Source organism: Carcharodon carcharias, chromosome 14 (assembly GCF_017639515.1).
Source record: "Carcharodon carcharias isolate sCarCar2 chromosome 14, sCarCar2.pri, whole genome shotgun sequence".
In the NCBI taxonomy this organism is placed as follows: Eukaryota; Metazoa; Chordata; class Chondrichthyes; order Lamniformes; family Lamnidae; genus Carcharodon; species Carcharodon carcharias.
This window is the reverse complement of record NC_054480.1, coordinates 31,791,805-31,812,680: the sequence shown is the minus strand read 5'-3', so window position 1 is coordinate 31,812,680 and position 20,876 is coordinate 31,791,805. Positions and strand designations below refer to the sequence as shown.

The following is a 20,876-nucleotide window of genomic DNA, read 5'->3' as shown; positions in this document are numbered from 1 at the left end:
CACACACAATAACAAAATAAGAGTCATAATAATTAATTGTGAGGGCAAAATTAACCTGAAAGAGGATATTAATAATGTGATATTGCCAAACAAGTGGCAAATTTGAGGTACAATATTTTAAAATATTAAGTTAATAATTACCCCTGCCACTGAAAGTGGTTTGATGTAATGTTTTCGCTCCTGTTTGTTAGTCTGTTTTTTGTGATGTGAACAGCATATCGCAAAAACTAATGGATGATTTCAACAAAACTTGGGACACAGGTGGGGATTGGCCCACGGAAGAACTGATTAGTTTTTGGTGAAGATGCAGATCCAGATGCTGGAATTTTTAAAAGGATTCTTTAACATTGAGAGATAGGGTGAACTGACATTTTTTTTAGAATATTGTGGGTTGTTTTATTTTGAATATCGATGATTGTTTTAGAATGTTGTGGATTGTCTCTACTGCTGTGATTGAATTTGTCATAGCTGTCAAATGTGAGCAGAGTTTTCAGAGCACATTGTTGGATTTGGATTGCCCTGAAGCCTACTGTGAGGAGGAAGTTCTCAATAAAAAGATTTATTTTTTCAGCTTTGAAGTTACAGAGCATCAACCAGGCAAGAAAAGCCTCAAAGAAGAGCTGCGTAATTGTAATAATGTTGAGTTAATACAGCATGACGGAGGTATGTGCTCTCCTGAGTGCCCTGTTCACTTGTTAAACTTTGAATCGGGGAAGACCTGGTAACATGGAAGAGTGGAGTGACTTGGGTGTTTAGATTCACAAGACATTAAAAGTAGCACCTGAATTGAATAAGACCATTAAAAAAATCTGATGGAATATTGGGTTTGTGGCAAGAGGTATAGCAATACAAATATAAAGAAATGCTTGAAAAATTGGAGTGGACGTTATTAGAAAATAGATTATAGGTGAATTAAGAGAGATACAGTTTGTACATTTTGAAGGCTTGGGACAAAGTAGATAGAAACAAATTGTTTCGACTGGTTGAGGAGTCTAGAATGAAGGCTGCATTGATGGGACATTAAAAATCAGTTGTTAGAGACCAAAAACAGGAAAAACTATTTCATCATAAAACCCTCTCAGTAAAAACAATGTCAGCATCTAAGAAAATATTAGTTATGTGGTTGATGGAAGGTGAATGAAAGAATGTGGAAACAGAGCTAACACATAGAATTATTGTTCCTGTGGTAGATAAGCACCAAACAGCACCGCTTGTGCCAAACAGCCTGTTTCTATGCGATGATTACTTTGTAATATGGTTATCTGAAAATCTCATAGATAATGGTTATTCAAGAGGCTGACCACATATTTTAATGAAAAATAATCAAGTATTTATCACATGATAAGCTGGTTTTGTTTCTTATGTCCCTTTATCACTGAGATGTATTTTAATATGTCCCCCTCCCCGACCCCGACAAAAATATTCAAAATCAAAGTTGAGAATACTTGGTTCACAATTTTGTACAAGCTAACATTTTGTGTGGGAAGAATGTTTACTTCAATAGCTTTGAGTCATTTCAATTTTATTGCTTGATTCTGAACAGAGTTGCGATATAAAAAAACACGCCTCTTTCCCCCTCATTACACAGACTATCTAGTCCATAGGACATTAAGGTAGTAATTTGATGTGCAAGCATAGAGCTTTGGCTCCTTATTGATGTTCTGACCAGAACAATGTTTCTTTAGGAAGATGATAGGCGGAATCTTGTTGAGGTAACAAGGTTCTCGGCTGCCTTCTGGAGAGCCAGCGAGAGCCCCTTGTTGCTTCTTTTAGGAAGAGCCTGTAGCATCTTGTTCCACTCAAGCACTTTACAGGTCAGCGGTGGGACTTCTCCCGGGATCAGCTCTGTTGAATGGTAACACCACTGAGGAGGTGATGGCTGCTGCCAGCATGACATCCACCTGAGGCCTAGAATTGTCACTGGTTCCCAGGCCAGAGGTGAGTGATGATGGTAGGGGGAAGGCCGCTGAGTGCAGATCATGGGGGAGGGGGATCGGCAGCAAGGACAGAGGCTGGCTCTTGGCAAGCCTCTCTCTCTCCGATGCCGGGCCTTTCAATCAGGCACTGAATGTCTTTGAATGAGGAACCCCTGGGAGCCTGCAAGCAACCCTGCGTGGATTTGCTTGTGTTCCTGGCATGGCAAGCCCTCTGTCTGCTATTGGGTTAATACTAGTGACAGCGGGATGTGGCCCTTAAAGGCCTCAATTGGCAGTGGGGCAGGAAGGCTGCCCTTGCACCCTCCCATCATGGAGTTAATCGGAGTGGAGTTGTAAGGTGGCATTGTTCCCACCAGCCCCCTCCCCCTCCAGCTACCAAACTTGTCGCTGGGGAAGGGCACAAGGTTCTGCCTGATCTACCACAAGGGACAGGAAAGATTATTACTGGTCTGTTGCTTGTGCACAAGAGCAAATTAACTGAAGTTTGGAATTGGATCACTTGCTCTATCTGCTTGATCATAGAGCTATGAGATCATGAGACAATAAAGTACCTGCACAAAAAAAATGATTCAACCAAAACATTAAATACAAAATCTTAATCTGAGCATCTATTTGTAATGCTCAGCATTTGAATTGGAATCTCTTTAAAGGTAACTTGCACTTAAGAATATGCAACACAAATAAAAGAAGAAAACTACAAATGCTGAAGTTCTGTAGAAAAAAGCCAATGCTGGAAATACACAGTATTTTCTGGTAGGGACCTCTCCATCAGACTGGGTATACTGAAATGAAAATGATTCATTATTACCTTAAGTTGCTTATACCAGGGGATACTTCAGTTATTGAAAATCATTTATGCTTTCAAACAAAGCTTTTGTTCTTGTAACCCCGTGGAAGGGCCCACCTCTTATATAAGAAGGCCACATTTAGTTATATTAAAAAAAGTTGTTGTTTCAAACTAAAAATGTTGTTGACAATGTCTGCTACACATAGGTTTTTTCTGCTATAATAGTAATCTGTTCATGGATAGTAAAACAAGTCCACTGGGCTTTTTCAATTAACATAATTTCGACCCCTCTCTGTACTAATTGTGTGCTTAGAAGAAAATGCTGTGGCTTGACTTCATTCAAAACACAATTTCATTGTAATATTGTGATAGATTTCCGGCAACTGCATTCTTCACAAACTCAGAAATTTCTTACAGCAAAATGTTTGACGGAACAACCAACAGATTGAGAACCAACTTAGATGAACTAACTTTTAGAGACAGGTTACATGTTGCCATTGAAAGTAAGTAGGACATGATACATTTGTGAGCACCACCATCTTTATAACTGCAAAACATTGAGTGTTGTGAATTTTTTTTAGTCTTGAAAGAAAATGAATGACATTAGGGTTAATTTAAGGCACTGACCCTGCTGCCCAAGAGGAATGCTTTGTCTTGACTGGATTTGAAAGGATTCTGATGTATATTCATAATGAAATTATGTTTGACAAATTCAGAAGAAAGTAACTCGCTTTGTTTTAAACTATGGGATTGAGGTTAGGAAGGCATTAGCTTAGAACTTGTAGTCAGGTTCTTGCAAAATGTCTCATAAATGTGATCATAGTTTGTCTTGTTTTGTAGTCTGTGCGTATAATGTATTAATCAGTAGCCATTCATTCTATTTTTTTGCAAATAAGGGGAGGAAGGGGTGGTGGAGGATGGCATGGTAAGCAGGGGTATTACATAAGAGGTGGCCTGAGTAGTGTGGAATTGGGGATGGTATGGCATGCACGATGTGCAATGGGGGGTGGGATGGCATAGGACGGATGGATTGGAAGACGGGGATGATATCAGAGGGATGAACAGATGGGATGAGTTTAGCATAAAAGGATGGCATGAGAAGGATGGAATCGCATGGCTTGGGATTTAAGGTAGTACTATTGCAATGAACCTACTAATTTCACTGCAAGTGTTTAATGGCTCGTTTTCCAAGTAAAAAGCTAATTTCCTGAACACATATTAAATATTTCCAGTATTTAGATTTCAGGCTTATTGTACAAATTACATTTTTTTCTTGGCTAAATTAGTAAACTTTTACTCTTAGCTGCTATGAGAAATTTTTTAAAAGTCTCATTTCTACCTGCAAATATTTCTTAAAACAAAAGCAAAGTATTGCGGATGGTGAAAATCTGAAATAAAAACCGAAAATGTTGATTTCACAAAGCGGGTCAAGCAGCATCTACAGAAAGAGAAATCGAGTTAAAACTTCAGTTTGACCTTTCATCAGAACTGGCAGATATTAGAAATGACCCTGCTTTTAAACAAGTGTGGAGCCAGGAAAAGGTGGGGGAAGAGAGTGGTGGGTAAGGCGGGCAGGGCAGGAGCAGAAAAATGACAAGACTTGAAAGGATAAAATGGGCAACCTGATTGGAATCTTCAAGATTATGAAGGCTTTATGATGACAAAAATAGTGCTGAATTATTTCCCGTTGTTGGCAAGAGACCCATCTCTGGACCTCTTAGTGGAACCAGAGAATCTGTAGAGAGTGCAATAAACATTCCTTAGAGATATAAATTATTTATATGGGCCTCAGAATCAATGTGCTTGGTTTTAAAGGTGGAGATAGTTAATTTATATTTCTGTTTGGAACATCCCAAAACATGCCACATTGCCATAGAATTGGGCTGTGCGGGTTAGAAAGTTCTTTTGCTTAATTGAGCATTTTAACAATGCCAATCCCCTGCCTTTTCCCTGTAACCGTGCACATTATTTAAATAGAAACAATCATCCAATGCCCTCTTGAATGCCTCAATTGAACCTGCCACCACGACACTTCCAGACAGTTCATTCCAAACCCTAACTACTCGCTATGTGAAAGGTGTCTTTTTCTCACCTCGCATTTGCTTCTTTTGCAAAACACTTTAAAGCTGTGCCCCTCTGGTTCTCAATCTGTTTACGAGCGGGAACAGTTTCTTCCTATTTACTCTCTCCAGGCCCCTCATTATTTTGAAAACTTCTATCAAGTTTTATCAACCATAGGAGCCAAGTGATTGAAGTTACGATACCTGTGGAGACCGTTAATGTTTAAAGAGAAATTCAAACACCCAGTGATTAGCTGAAAGAAATTACACCACATTTTTAAACAAAAACAAACTTTATTGTAAATATTTAAAAAATTGAGAAAGCAAGTACTAAGTTTATAACTATATATGCTTTGAATGCAGTTTTACTTTTACTCAACTCCCCTACACCTCCAAGAGTTCCCTTACTTTAAAAAATCTTGAAGGTTCTTTCACTTTTCCTTAATTTGCTTAATTTATCTGGGTGTTTCTCAAAGAAGGCAGTGGCAAATTTGTTCTTGTGTAGGTTGCAGCTCACTTAAAGTTCATGAGTTTTGTGGAAATAGAGATTGGAAGATGTGCCTAGTTTGGAGCAAGAGGAAAAAATCTACAGTGATGCTCAGTGAAAACGAGCAGTTAGCTTGGAGAATGCATTGAAGTCTAAGTTTGCACTGTGAAGTCCATAGTTGTGAATATTTGAAGAAAATTGGAGGATCGCTTGGCCAGAAGCTAATGGAAGAATCCCCATGAAATGTCGTACCTCAAAAAATACAGTAGCTGGAAAACTGGGGAGAAATCAAAATAAATTCCAGTGGGCTGGCGTACCTTTGGGCTGGTCCCAGGGAAAGTGAAAGAACCTTCAAGATTTTTTAAAGTAAGGGAACTCTTGGAGGTGTAGGGGAGTTGAGTAAAAGTAAAACTGCATTCGTAGCATATATAGTTATAAACTTAGTAGTACTTGCTTTCTTAATTTTTTTAATATTTACAATAAAGTTTGTTTTTGTTTAAAAATGTGGTGTAATTTCTTTCAGCTAATCACTGAGTGCTTGAATTTCTCTTTAAACATTAACGGTCTCCACAGGTATTGTAACTTCAATCACTTGGCTCCTATGGTTGATAAAACTTGATAGAAGTTTTCAGAATAATGAGGGGCCTGGAGAGAGTAAATAGGGAGAAACTGTTCCCGCTCGTAAACAGATCGAGAACCAGAGGGGCACAGCTTTAAAGTGTTTTGTAAAAGAAGCAAATGCGAGGTGAGAAAAACACCTTTCACACAGCGAGTAGTTAGGGTTTGGAATGAACTGTCTGGAAGTGTCGTGGTGGCAGGTTCAATTGAGGCATTCAAGAGGGCATTGGATGATTGTTTCTATTTAAATAATGTGCATGGTTACAGGGAAAAGGCAGGGGATTGGCATTGTTAAAATGCTAAGAGAGCTGGTGCAGACACAATGGGCTGAATGGCCTCCTTCTACACCGTAACAATTCTGTGATCCTGGTTTGCTCCTGCTGCCTCTGGTTACATATCATCAACATGTCCTGCAAGAGAGGGGGTAGTGTGTCAGTGAGTTTGGTGAAATCTGTTTGGCTGATGTATCAGTCATGATTGAATGATTAGCAGTGTGTGCAAGCTGTGAGATGCAAGCTGCTTGCTTGCAGCAGTGCTAGGCGTGAGAGAGTGAGGTTAACCATATGAATGTCAGTTATGAGTCCTAATTGATGGAGATTGTTGGTAGGCGAGTGATGGGGATGTAATGACTTAATAATGACTTAAGCAGTGTCTGAGGCTAATGATACAGTCAGTAGAATATGGCATCTGAAGATCCATTCGTTGATCTTGACTAGTGTTAGGCTGTTGAACTTCTTGTGGCAATGCATCCAGGTCCTTGGTGCATGACTCCTGGCATCGATCTTCCAGTGCCTTTTGAGCGTGAGTCTGGAGGGTCATTTGCGGTTACAGGAATCTCTCCTACTTTCGCTCCTCCGCCAAGGCCTCCAGTGCAGCATCTGAAAACCTTGGAGCCCACTCACTCTCATATTGTGCCATTCTTCACTGTTTCCCAGACTGATTCATTTATTCTGTTACCCCCAGTACCTGCTTTAGCCACGATGCACCTCCCCTTTACAATATTGAGTTCCGTGCTGATGTGTGCAACCAATGAACAGTGCCGTTAGCACTGGCTGCACACAGCAATAATTCAGATGAGCAGGCAGCGCAAAGTTGGGACACTGTCTGCATTATATTGGGCTGGTGCAGGTTAATTGCAATCCCTGTGCTTGTTTTTGGCAGCTATCCAATTTAGCCCTCAGTTTGCACAAGGATGAACTCTGATCCCCTCAAGTAGAATAGAGTGTAATGATTAATTAATTGTAAATGTTGCCTCTATTCTATTTTAAGTTAGTCAAATTATAAATGACTTAAGATTATGGTAAGTCTAATATTTCTTGCTGATGCGTTCTTTATTCTTTGTGGTATAAAAAGAGAAAATCTAACCACATTGTCTTGACATTCAATGGGATTAGCATTGCTGGATTCCACATCCTAACTGGACCAGCCAAATAAATAGAAGAGAAGAGAATGTCAGAGGCTGGCTATTCTGCAGTGAGTAACTCATCTTCTGACTCCCACAAAGCCTGTCCATCATCTACAAGGCATAAGTCAGGAGTGTGATGGAATACTCTACTCTTGCCTGGATGAGTGCAGCTGCAATAATAATCAAGAAGTTTGACATCATCCCGGTCAAAGCAGCCCGTTTGATTGGCATTCCATCCATCACCTCAAGCATTTCCTCCCTCTACCACTGGCTCTGCAGTATGTACCATCTACAAGATGCACTGCAGCAATTTGCCAAGGCTTCTTCGACAGAAACTTCCAAACCTGTGCACTCTACCACCTAGAAGAATAACGGCCCCAGACAGATCGACCACTATCATCAGAAAATTCCCCTCCAGTCACATACCATCCTGACTTGGAAATATATTGCCATTCCTTCATTATTGGGTCAAAATCTCGCACTCCCTACCCAACTGCACTGTGGATGTACCAATGCCACATGGACTGCAGTGACTTAAGAAAGCAGCTCACTACTATTTTTGTAATTAGAGATAGGCAATAAATGCTGGCCTACTCATAGCCCATGAATGAATTAAAAAAAACAGCGATTTTATAAGCTGCAGATTGTATTTTTGTTTGAGAAATTTACTTCAACCTAAACATAGGGGTATGTTTTTGCTACTTGTGTAAGGTAGTGTTAATTTTAAAAATTTCTGTAGACTGTTCAGGTACCCTATGGAACCTTGAGGCTGAATATAAAATTTAAATCCCTTGCTTCAATTATTTGAATATAGCCCAAGCTTTAGATACTAACAAGTATTGGGTCCAGAATCAGGATCAACCCATCACTAGACAAAACTCCAGAAACAGCCATTTCCAAACTTTGAGTTGACTTTTACCAGCGCTTTGGAGATGGCCTGGGCAACAGGAGGACTGATAATATGGTGGGAGAAGGCATTGGGAGAGATGCCTGATAGATTCACTCTGCCATGCCATATTACCAGTGACAGGAACCTCAGTGACATGGCTGCCCTCTAGAGTGGCCAATCGGGGTAAATAATAGGGCCACCTCCCGTATTCATTGGCAATTTCTGGCATTGGGAGGGCCCGCTGCCAACTGGGGATACTGCCAAGTAAACCTTGATTTCCTCTGAGCTAATTCATGCAGCTGAGGTGATGCTGCTGAAATATACCAGAACCCCACCACCACCTGGGCCCTTATTCTTGTCTTTGAGGCCATCTTGGTTTTGAGGTTCCTTCTCCTTCATCCTGCAGCATCAGCAGTGGCTACCTCTAACTGCAGTGTTGTCATGGCTGCCCAGCTGGCTACCCTTTGATTGGGTCAGCAGTGCTGGGAGGTAGGTCATCCTCCTCAATTGGCCAGTGGTCCCAGCAGCAGTCTCTGAATTGGCTGCCATTGGTAAAATGCCACCTGCTGGCATGAGGCCGGGTTCTGCTTTTGGACTCGGCATTGGGACTTCTCAACGCGTGAGAAGATCCAGCCCTTTGGCTCAGATTTTCACCATGACGGAACTGCCTGAAAATAGTAAGTCCCACTACTGGACACAGCACTTCCCATTTTCTCTGGGCAGGAATGGGGATGGGGCAGGTTTTGCGAATGCGTGTTTTACGGAGACAGCTGGCCATTTAAATCAGCAGCTGCCTTCACTTTAGTCTGATTTTGGGAGCTTAGGAGTGTGGTTTCCGAAGTTTGTAAGGTAGACCCCTACCAAGTGCCCCCCAGTGGCCTCAGAGCAGGCGAGGGCAGGCTGCTCATTTCTCCGTCTAAACGGCAAAGAGGAGTGTGATGGCCTGCCTTGGGGGACCTCCTTCAGGCTGTGGCCTCTGCACATCTGCATGGGTAGTTGTGGTCACTGGCGCATGTACAGCAGACGAGGGCTCTGGAGAGGTGAACGAAGATGAGGGTGCTCAGGAGCTCATGTTGCATTCACCTTCCTCAATGACCCACACAGCTTTGGGTTGACCTTCAGATGAAGCTAATGGGGCTGGCTGCTGCTGTGCAGCACTCGTCCGTTCCAGCAACTGCTGTTCCAACAGTGCAACCAATCTGTTAAGGATACGCAGCTCCTCATGTATTCCATGGGTGTTAGCACTCATACCCTGAGCTAACTGCTCCAGGCTACCAAGGGAGGCTTGCACATGAGATGTTGCTCTTGCATCCACTCCGAGTGTTGCTGCATGTGTCTCTCCCTGAGCTTAGCCAATCTCTGAGCCTCTGGGACAGTGTAGAGCTCATGACGGTGACGGACTTCTCCATTCGCTGTCCTAGAGCTCCCTCAGGAAACTCTGCCAGATGTCCACACATCAGCTGCTGATTATCTAAATACTGTGCCCCAAAAGGTGATTCCTGATGCTCCACACCCCACTGGAGCATCATCATAACTTTCCACCCTCCTCCAAGGGGGATTGTGCATAGCCACCTCTGACTCTGACACTTCCCCTCGCGCTCTAATGCAGTGACTTTCATCTTGTGCCACCAAGTCTACACATGCGCTACACCCCTCCGAAGTGCATTGGAGGATTGTGAGCTAGTGTGTGGCATTGCCTCCCCGGACATCTTTTCCTTTTCTTGATGCCAGAAGGATGATCTGGCCCAGGGTGGGGGGTGAGAGAGCAGAGCTGGGACCTATTTGAGGTACAAATGGAGTTATGTAGGTACAGCCCTTCTCATTGTGAAAGCATTCTCTGCATGCCATTGCCTTTACCATGCTCATGCTGCCCTTATTGTTGCCCTCCCTCTCATGCCAACATTCCATTGTGCTCAGTGAACTAACATCATGACCTCTACTATTATCACCATGTGCCAAGATGATTTCAACACCGCCTTTATCACCTGCTAATGATGATTCACCATCACCAACAGAGAGCTGTTCAGGCACCCTGGCAATCTCCTTGGACATCTGTTTCATGGGATGTACACGTCTCAGCCTGGCTGAGCCACCTCTTGCCCAGACCATCTCCATGGCATTCTTCACCCTTTATGACTGCAATGACAACATGAATTTATTTTAGCCTGACATATAGTGCATGGATGAATATTGCTATTCGTTGTGTCTGTGCATTACAATGCCCATTCACATGTTCTGTGCGCACCTACATGAGCTGTGTACACATACAAGCCTGAACTGGAAGCAGCTACTTTTAGGTAAATCTGCTTCAGAGTAGTGGGCCTCATTCAAGAAAGAAATTGTGGGTTTTGTATTGGGCCAACATATTCCAGTAAAGACCAAGAGTGGGACCAGTAAATCCAGGGAATCCTGGATGTCGGGGGATATACAGGATTAGATAAAGAGAAAAAGAGTGGCTTATGGCAGAAACCGAGGGCTTAAAACAGCGGAAGTCCTAGAGGAGTATAGAATGTGTAAGGGGGGCATGTAAAAAGGAAATTAGGAGAGCAAAAAGGGGGCATGAAGAAACATCAGGTAAAATAAAGGCAAATCCAAAGTTATTTTGCAAGTACATTAAGAGTAAGAGGATAACTAGGGAAAGATTGGGGCCCATTAAAGACTATAGTGGTAATTTGTGTGAGGAACTGGAAGATGTAGGTAGGGTTCTAAATGAATACTTTGTGTTGGTGTTCACAAGTGAGAGGGATGACGTGGGTATGGAAATCAGGCAGAAGGACTGTGATATAATTAAAGAAATTAGCATAGAGAGGGAGGAGATTCTAAGTGGTCTGGCAGCCTTAAAAGTAGATAAATCTCCAGACCCAGATGAAAGGTATCCCAAGCTGTTGAATGAGGCAAGGGAGGAGATAGCAGGGGCACTGGCAATAATTTTTCAATACCTCTCTGGCCACAGGAGAGGTGCCAGAGGACTGGAGGTACCGTTATTCAAAAAAGGAGGGAGGGATAAACCAGGGAACTACAGGCCAGTCAGTCTAACCTCAGTGGTGGGGAAACTATTGGAAGCAATTCTGAGGGACAGAATTAATCTACACTTGGAGAGGCAGGGATTAATCAGTCAGCATGGTTTTGTTAAGGGGAGGTCATGTCTGACCAATTTGATTGAATTTTTCGAAGAGGCGACCAGGTGTGTAGATGAGGGCAATTCATTTGACATAGTCTACTTGGACTTCAGCAAGGCTTTTGATAATTTCCTGAATGGGAGACTGATAACGAAGAGCCCATGGGATCCAAGGCAGTTTGGCAAATTGGATCCAGAATTGGCTGAGTGGCAGGAAACAAAGGGTGATGGTCGAGGGGTGTTTTTGTGACTGGATGCCTATGTTCAGTGGGGCTCCACAGGAATCGATGTTGGGGCCCATGCTGTTTGTGGTACATATAAATGATTTAGATTTGAATGTCGGAGGGTTGATCAATAAGTTCTCAGATGACACGAAAATTGGTGGGGTGGTAAATAGTGAGGAGAATGGCCTTAGATCACAAGAGGATACAGATGGGCTAGTCAGATGGGTTGATCAGTGGCAAATGAAATGTAATCCAGGTAAGTGTGAGGTGATGCACTTGAGCAGGACAAACAAGGCACGGGAATATGTGATGAATGGTAGGGCCCTGGGAAGCACCAAGGATCAGAGGGACCTTGGTGTACATGTCCACTTAAGGTAGTGGGACAGGTAGACAAGGTGGTTAAGAAGGCATATGGGATACTTGGCTTTATTAGCTGAGGCATAGAATATAAGAGCAGGGAGGTTATGCTGGAACTGTTGGTTAGGCCACAGCTAGAGTATTGTGTGCAGTTCTGGAATCCACATTATAGGAATGATGTGTTTGCACTTGAGAGAGTGCAGAGGAGATTTACCAGGATCTTGCATGGGCTGGAGAGTTTTAATTATGAGGAGAGATTGGATAGACTGGAGTTATTATCCCTGGAGCAGAGGAGATTGAGGGGGGACATGATTGAGGTGTATAAAATTATGAAGGGCATAGATAGGGTAATGAAGGAGTTTTTCTCCTTGGTGGAGGGATCGATAATCAGGGGGCAAAGATTTAAGGTAAGAGGCAGGAGGGGATGTGAGGAAGAATTTTTTCACCCAGATGGTGGTGGGGATCTGGAACTCACTGCCTGGTAGAGGCAGAAACCATCATAACATTTAAGAAGTATTTGGATGTGCACTTGCGATACCATAGCAAACAAGGCTATGGGCCTAGTGCTGGAAAATGGGATTAGAATAGCTTGGTACTTGTTTGACCCCTCAACCTGTCCTGCACCTTCAATGACTTATGCAAATGCACACCCAGGTCCCTCTGCTCCTGCATTTTTCTAATTGTACCCTTTATTTTGTATTGTCTCTCCATATTCTCCCTACCAAAATGAATCACTTCACACTTCTCTGCATTAAATTTTATCTGCCACCTTTACACCCATTCCACCAACTTGTCTATATCCTTTTGAAGTTCTACAGTATCCATCTCACAGTTTACAATCCCCCAAATTTCATATCATCTGAAAGCTCTGAAATTGTGCCCTGTACACCAAGGCCTAAGTCATTAATATATATCAAGAAGAGCAAGAGTCCTAACACTGACCCCTGGGAAACTCCGCTACAAACCTTCCGCCAGCTCCATTAACCAATCTGTCTGTTTCCTGTCACTCAGCCAATTTTATACACATGTTGTTACTGTCCCATTTATTCCATGAGCTATAACTTTGCTCACAAGTCTATTGTATCAAATGTCTTTCGGAAGTCAATGTACACTACATCAACAGCATTACCCTTATCAACTCTCTCTGTTACCTCTTCAAAAAACTTCAGCAAGATAACTAAACACGATTTTTCCTTAAGAAATCCATGCTGGCTTTCCTTAAGTAATCTGCATTTGTCCATGTGGCTATTAATTTTGTCCCATGTTGGTAGCTGTTATTACAAATAGAAGGAATGGATAGAGCAGTGCACTATAGATAACATTCCATTCAGACTTTATTTTTAATTCTTATACCAAAGGTTTTAGAATGACAGTGGAGGGTAATTTTACAAATAGTTTCAAATTTTAGAGCCTAATTAAAAATATATTTCTTCTATCCCCTGCACATAGCTAAATTCTGTTAGGTGGTAGGTGTTATGAGTAACCAATTTTACAAGGTGCTCATCTTATTAAACTTACTTTACTTTTTACCAGAATTGCTCCAATATATCTCTAAACCAATGGATTTAAACCTGCTGCTCAAAACAGCTGGAGTGAGAGATTATAGCTGCCCCAAGAGCAGCCTGTACACCACAAGTGAGCTGCAGGTGGACAGTAATGTATAGTCATGCTCTGCTTAACCCACCCACATTGCAGTATTGTCATGTTATTATTAGCATTCTTAATAGTTGGATGATGAATATTTTGCTATTTAAACTTACTTTTCAAACATCTGGATGAAGGTGGGGGAGGCACAGTTCTTCCTGGTGAATAAGCCCCACTGGATTGTAGAGTGATTTGCATTTTAAATGGCAGCTCTCCACTCCCTTCATGACCTGTACTGGTATTTCCTCTCAGCTGCAGGGTTCAGAAAGCAATCTACAAATATAATTCAGACTGAGGTATTCTAAGTGTAAGATCTTAAGATTGTAAGAAATAGAGGCAGGAGTAGGCCCTATGGCCCATTGAGCCTGCTTCACCATTTGATAATATCATGGCTAATCGAATTGTGACTTTTCTGCCTATTCCCCAAAATTCTTGACTCCCCTGTCAATCAAAAGTCTGTATAACAAGTGTGTGAGACTCACAGAGAGTTATTTTAAAACTATTAGTATTCAGCTTGCCGTGTGGGTCCAACAGCCAATGTCATTTTAACTTCTAATACAGAAGTAAAATCTGCAGATGAAAGGTCATTGACCTGAAGCATTAACTGTGTTTTACCCTCCACGGATGTTACCTGACTTGCTGAGTTTTTCCACCATTTTCTATTTTTACCACATAGAGTCGTGTAAAACTTGAGCCCATGATTTTGAGTCTAAAAAACCTGTAGTTTTTCATATAACTCGTGTAAAAGTCAACTGTACTTTTTCAGGGATCAAAGCCCAAAAATTCCAGCGCCAAAGTAGAGGGCAGAATTTACATTGGTGGGATTTTACGGCTGCATCAAAGTCGATGGACTTTTGAATGGCTCGCCACGTTTTAAGGCCCTGTCCTTACCATGACGGGGCCGTAAAATTCCACCTACGGACTCTACAATCACATCAAAAAACTTAATTCATTATTCATTAAAAGAGTTACACATACCATAATTCCTCCAATTTGTACTTGTCAATTAAGGCGAGGAGAAAGTGGATTGATTTTGATTTTTGGGGGAAGAAACTAAGGCCAGAATTTTTGCTTTGTCGGGCGGGCGTGCATCTGACCTGAACGAGTGTAAAATAACGCGTGATGACATCGGGTGAGCGTCCTGACACTGTTGCGCACTAGTGCGACTTTTCGGTCGGCCGCGAGCCCGCCAACAGTTAACAGGCCTATTAAGGCCATTAAAGCCCCAATTAAAGGCCAGGCAGCATTTACATTTTTTAGGAAACCTCATTCATGGGCGGATGAGGTTTCCAACAGCAATTTTAAAAAGAAATTTAACTCTTCATTAATAACATGCCCCTGCTCATGTGAGAGAGTCACATGAGGGGACATGTTTTGTAACATTTTAAAAAGCTTTACTTTTATTTCTTAAAATCTTCGTCTCCCTGGGAGGAAGGGAGCTTTTCCTGTGCGTGCCCGCATAAAGTTCCCCGCTCACCCTCTTGCCCGCTCCCCCTCCCCCCCTTAATTGGCCCGCCAACGTGAGCTCACGGTCTGGCCCCGATCGCGGACGGCAGTCGGCATCCTGACTGCTCCCACCCACTTCCGCCGAGCTCGTCCGACGAGGGCAAAATCCTGGCCTAACAGATCGGAGAAGAAGAATAAACAGCGCACATTGAAAGATGATGTAGAGACCAACATCCAGACAAACTTTAAATCAATGAACCCCTGGGTCTTGTGTCCTCAATCATTGCCCTCAGCCTTCCTGGGGATGGGAGGAGAGACTCTGGCTTTGCCAATCGGACCCTTGCAAGTGCTGACTCAGAACAATCTCCCTAGGTCAAGGGCTGACGCGCGGTTAGCATGACCCTTTCCAATGGCGTGGTCCTTCCCTTTCCAATGCTTTCTCTGAGCCCTGAGCAGCATTCAGACTGCAGACCCAGCCTGTGCTGCTGCTTCCTCTCCTGGGGTGTGCAGGTTTGGTTTGGGTGGGGTGGGGGGGCGGGGGGGTGCTCCTTAATAAAAACATAGAGAAAAAGGGGACAATGGATGGCGAGTATAGGCACTGCTTCCCCATTGCCTTGTGGATTCCTTTGAGAACCATGTTAGGGGTACTGGACAGATGTGTTTTGGTTGAAAGTAAGCCCCTTGCAAACATTACCCATGTAAAAGTGGATCCCTTAACTTATTGCCTAAAGAATGGTTCTCAAAAATTTGACTGCTACATGATTATGTGCAATGTTTCATTTAGCTTCCCCTTTTCATTATGTTTAAGCCTCCCTAGATTTGACACACAGCCACTTGATTGGCCTTTACAACCCCTACCCCCTAAAAAAGGAATTTTCTCATGTTTACTACATATATAAACAAAGCTTTTATGTACAGCCCTTTACATAAAATTTGAGGCAGTGCACTTATGCAGGCTGCTCTGTATACCAGACACTATGCTCTTAAATAGATTTCCAATTTACTTGAAAACTTCCTGTGGTTCTACTTCTGTATCATCATCAGAAAGTTAAAATTTTGTAAATGTTCGAATGCAGAGCGCCTGCACATTTTTAGCTGGGAAGACTATGATGCAGGTTTGCACTCGCAATACTCTTACACTTCTCATTTGTGCTGATGTGGAGAGCTGCCAAGGAGAGACCGGCCGCTTTTCTTTACAGGAAGTGAGAATAAGCTGGAGAGGGGATCAACCTAGGTCACACTTGTACTGGATCTAGAAGATGGTTTCATAGCAATGTTAGCAAAGGCTTCCAAGCAGGTCATATGCCCTCCATTCAGCTTGAAATGCTTTAAAGTGCAAAGCTAATCCATATCTGACAAAAAATGGTGGCATGCTCCAGGCTAGTTTCCACAAATAAGAGTCTTAGATTTTATGAAAATTTAGGTGTGTTTAAGGGCATACAATTTTCAAGAAAAATTAATGTGGTAATGCTCTGTTGCCCATGTCCTAACTCGCATCCAAGTCCTGTTCAAGCATTACCTCTGTGCTCGCTGATCTGCTTTGCCTCCCAGTTAGGCAATTCCTCAATTTGTTATTTTTAATTCTCATTGTTGTCCTCATATCCTAACATGGCTTCGCCCCTTTGTATCTGTCTCTGTAATTCCCTCCAGCCCCACAACCTCAAATCTCTGTGCTCCTCCAATTCTGGCCTCTTGTGCATTCCCGATTTGAATCATTTCACTATTGATGGACATGCCTTTAGCTGCCAGAGCCTTAAGCTCTAGAATTCCTAAACCTCTCCACCCCGCTACCTTATTGTTCTCATTAAGATACTCCTTAAAACCTACCTCTTTTGATGAAGTATTTTGTCATTGCGCTAATGTGCGCTTATGTGGCTCGATGCAAATTTTGTTTAAAAACCCTCCTGTTATGTTCAAGATGCTACATAACTACAGATTCTTGTTGAAGAAGACATTTTAGAGGGAATTTTTATGGCAGGTGGAGGGCGCTTTGAGTGCATATGGACAATTAAATCAGCTAAAAGGTACGTTGGTCTGGGGGCTCTTGACATCATCCCACTTGCTTCTTTCATCTGGGTGGTTTATCAAGTGAATGGGGGTCCCCTTGCTGTTGTCATATGCATTTGCGGTAGAGTCATTATCTGCTGGTGTAACCAACCATTCTGGGTTTAACCAAGCTGTCAGCAACTGTCAGCTGAGTGCATAGCGGGGAGTGTTATGTTCCTAGACCAAACTCCCAAGTTGTTGGCAAGATCCGGTTAAGGATTGAGAACGTTTTGTTTAAAGTGGACAAAATTTGAGATTCAAAATACTTACTCAGGGGGAAAAAATCAGAAGATTCCATGGGTTTTGAACAATCAAAAATAAACTTCACAAAGTCAGAAAGTATACTCTAACATTCAGGGTTAATATGAGGTACGTGTGAATTAACAGGCGAACTGTAGTCGAACACACCATGCTGCACAATAAATGGCAGATACGACCAAGACACAATCTACGGATTTCTCAATAACCCAACCAGACATCAGTAAACTCTGTAAGTCAACCAAACTCGCTGTAACTCTGTTTCCCTCATGACGGATCCCCACCTTCACTTTCGAAGGTTCTCCTCACAAGCTGCTCCACTTGGACGGCTCGCCTTGCAGGGTTTCAATCTCGTCTCCTAAAATTCCGTTCCTCTGGATTCCCAAATCTGCACTGAAGTATCAACTCACAAGCATAGCTTCAGCTCTTCGGCCACACCGAGCAGAACCATACTCCCCAAAGGGGTATCTTCACCCAATGGCCCACAGCACAGAGTCACCAAGCCCCTGCTGCCCTCTTAGATTGCCAAGGCTTCTTCCAAGTCCTTGTAACTTAACGTCTGCTAACCGCAGCTCTTTTCTTGCTTCTTAACTGGAACCTCTTCCTGTCCTGCAACAGGGACTCTTCTTTTGGGTTCTCTCTTTTTGGGATCTCTCCCCGTCCCCTCTCTCTGTTCCCTGCCTGGTACGCTTCTCTTCAATGGCATGCTGTTCCTGGTCACATGACCCTGGTTTTTGTGCCTTTTTTTCCTTTTTGCGCCGTTGTGTTGGGCCTGTTCTCAGTCCCAGTCTGCGCATGCACGGAAACTCTGAGGTCTTTCTGGACTTGGCGTTCCCGACCTCTGTTCTCGACGAGAAGATAAGTCTGGCTTTCGTAACACAGGCTTGGAAAGCCTTAAACAGTGAAGTTGAAGAACTCCAATCATGGCAGGTGAGAGGTTGGTGCTCATAGCACTTCTTCTGAGAGTGTACTTTCACTGCTTGACAGTTGATTGCCAACTTCTTGGAAGTTAATTTACCTGTCTTGCACTTCAGCTGCCTTCAGCTACATTTCCTGCCGTTAGCTTTCACCACAACGTGAGAGCAACATATGCAGCACGACCTTGCACCTCTGAGGAACAAGAGGAGCAACACTAGTAGCAGTACCAGCTGCCTACTCTTTGGCAACATACTACTCCAAAGGGCAAAGGTGATGACCACAGATATTCAGTCCTGAGGAGGTAGGATTCCCAACATAGGGTCTGCAGGCAGAGGATCAGCACCCCTAACGTTTGTGAGCACCTGAACAGGAGGCTCAGGCTTTCGTGGCAGGCACCTTCCTGAAGGAAAATCCCCTTCCCAGTGGACAAGGTGGACCTGCATTGCCATTGTTCGGCAAGGTAGCTGTTGCTGGATGACAACCCAACTACCCCAACCCCCCATCCCGTCATGCCAACACTGTGAGATCTGCCTCCAGAGTTCTATGCTTGCCTTTGCTGCAAAGAGAGAAAGCAGAGCATTATGAGTGTTAGAAATGGCTTGTCTAGAGAGGGAGGAAATACAACATTTGTGAGGGCTGACTGTGAGGCATGGGTGCAAGATAGCATTGGGATGAGGGTGAGTGTTGGCAATCCAGATGGGGAAGTGAGAAGGTGCCTGGGCAGGGAGGAATGAGTGCAGCTGCAGGGTATATTGGTTTGAGGAAGACTGTAGAGGAGAATGCTGGGAAAGTCTGACTGTGGGACTTGTCACCTGAAAATGTTATACCACCCACCTGCCATGGACTCCAGATGCTCTGGATCCTGTCTTCTGGTTGGAGGGCCTACACTTTTGCTACTGACTTCCTCAGCCTCTTGTACACCTGTTGGTTGGAGAGGCTGGCTGAAAGATCATCCCATTGCTTCTGCAGCAGGATCTCCAGGTAAGAGTGAAATACTCGTGGAGCAGCCTTCCAAGGTCTCTTCCTTCCTGTGGTTGCTGCAGCTTCATTTGAGCCCTTCTGGACTATGCTGGCGTCCCTTTAACTAGAACTTATCATTCCACCTGCCCTTCCTGATTGCTTGGGAAACTTGGAGATACAGGATGCTAATGCTTTGGTTCAGTTAAAGAGCCATGGGAAATTACTGTAGAAGCATTTGGGTTCCTGACCTACTACAGGTCCTGTTGCTCCATCAGGTACTAAGACTTGAAAACTCTGTCCTATCTTTCTGCAAGTTTAATCCATCTAATGTAAATAGGTTATGCCTGTGCTGAAATAATAAATATTGTAGATGTTGGCATACAATTCGACCTTTGAAGCCTCAAAAAACCCGTCCAAAAGCCGGGGTCGACTTATACGCCGAGTATAAAAGTGAATTGCCAGTGTAGGTGGTCACCATTTTGAAATGTCATCTGCATCCGTGCCAAGTGTGGGCATGTCTTAAATTGCTGTGTATCTTTCCAACACAGCCTGCATCACCTGCTTGATCCCTTGCACCCAATTATAAGTTACCAGTAAGTAAAACATCCATTAGTGGGCGAAAAATTGAGGCTGACCCTTAATGCAAGTGTAGTGTGATGAGGCTGAAAAGGGGGGTTGCCTTGTATGCCAAATATATGCCTAAACATGAGTTCTGCGGCTGGAAAAATGGAGTCTTCTTATACGCTGTGTTGACTTATACGCTGCGATTTATGGTAGATAAGTTTCATGGTAGGCCATTAAGTGTACACCAGAAGGCTGTGATTGATTAAGTGATAGATTCATAATTTTGCTGGTCTAGGTCTTGTTGTTTTCTGGAACAATCTTGATTCTTTATTAGGCTGACAAAGCTGAAAGGAAGCATCAGGTGTCATGACGATATTAATGTATATAATGTTTTTGAAATTATTTTAAATTGGACTTGTAGTAGGGTCTGTGTCTGTGGGTGTGATTGTGCGTGTATGTGTCTTAATTGGATTAAAGTCAGCTAGTCTGGGTGCTTTGATGTGTTAAACAGTAAGGTAGAGGGTACATTTGCATTTTGTTGAATAAACCATTCAAAGGGGCTGAAATCTTGCACCTAGCTAGGAGACACCAAACAATATGTTTATATTACTAATAAAATTGGTACTATGAAAGGGGTTTCATTGTTAGAAGAGATGGAGTTCAAAGAGCCTGGTGATAGAATGAGAATTTGCATTCAAATGGAAAGCTAGGTATATACAGGAAAAGGGTTTTGTGTGTGAGTCAGAGGCATCCTGCTTGTAACTCTTTTAAGTACAAACACGTTTCCATCTGTTCCTATTCAGATGAAGTTACATTGTTTCATAGTTTGCCATTATGAGATTTGAACTCTTGATCTTGGGGTTACAAGCCCAGTACCATAACCAGATGGCTATTTAGGCCAAGCGGCATGCTGCTTGTAAGCCTACAACTGTGTGAAGGAACCAAATTGAAAGGAATCTCATTTTGAATTTGTAAGATAAAATGTTCTTTGCCTGTTGTCTGTCTAAGTTTATGGGTTATTGTTGCCTTGGTGAATATTTAGCTAGGAGTGACTAATTTGGGGATTTGTTTAAAAGTTATTATGGTAGTAATTTGTAGACATGTATGTGTTTAATTCTTTGTTAAATTAATAAATATTCAATTTAATTTATATTAAAA

General features: G+C 42.8%; 1 protein-coding gene across 2 annotated transcripts in view; it reads left to right on the top strand.

Annotated features, from left to right (window-relative positions):
- Window positions 1-20,876, top strand: part of LOC121287207 (DNA (cytosine-5)-methyltransferase 3B-like) — a 335,867-nt gene that overhangs the window by 3,826 nt on the left and 311,165 nt on the right. The gene's annotated exons all lie outside the window — the stretch shown is intronic.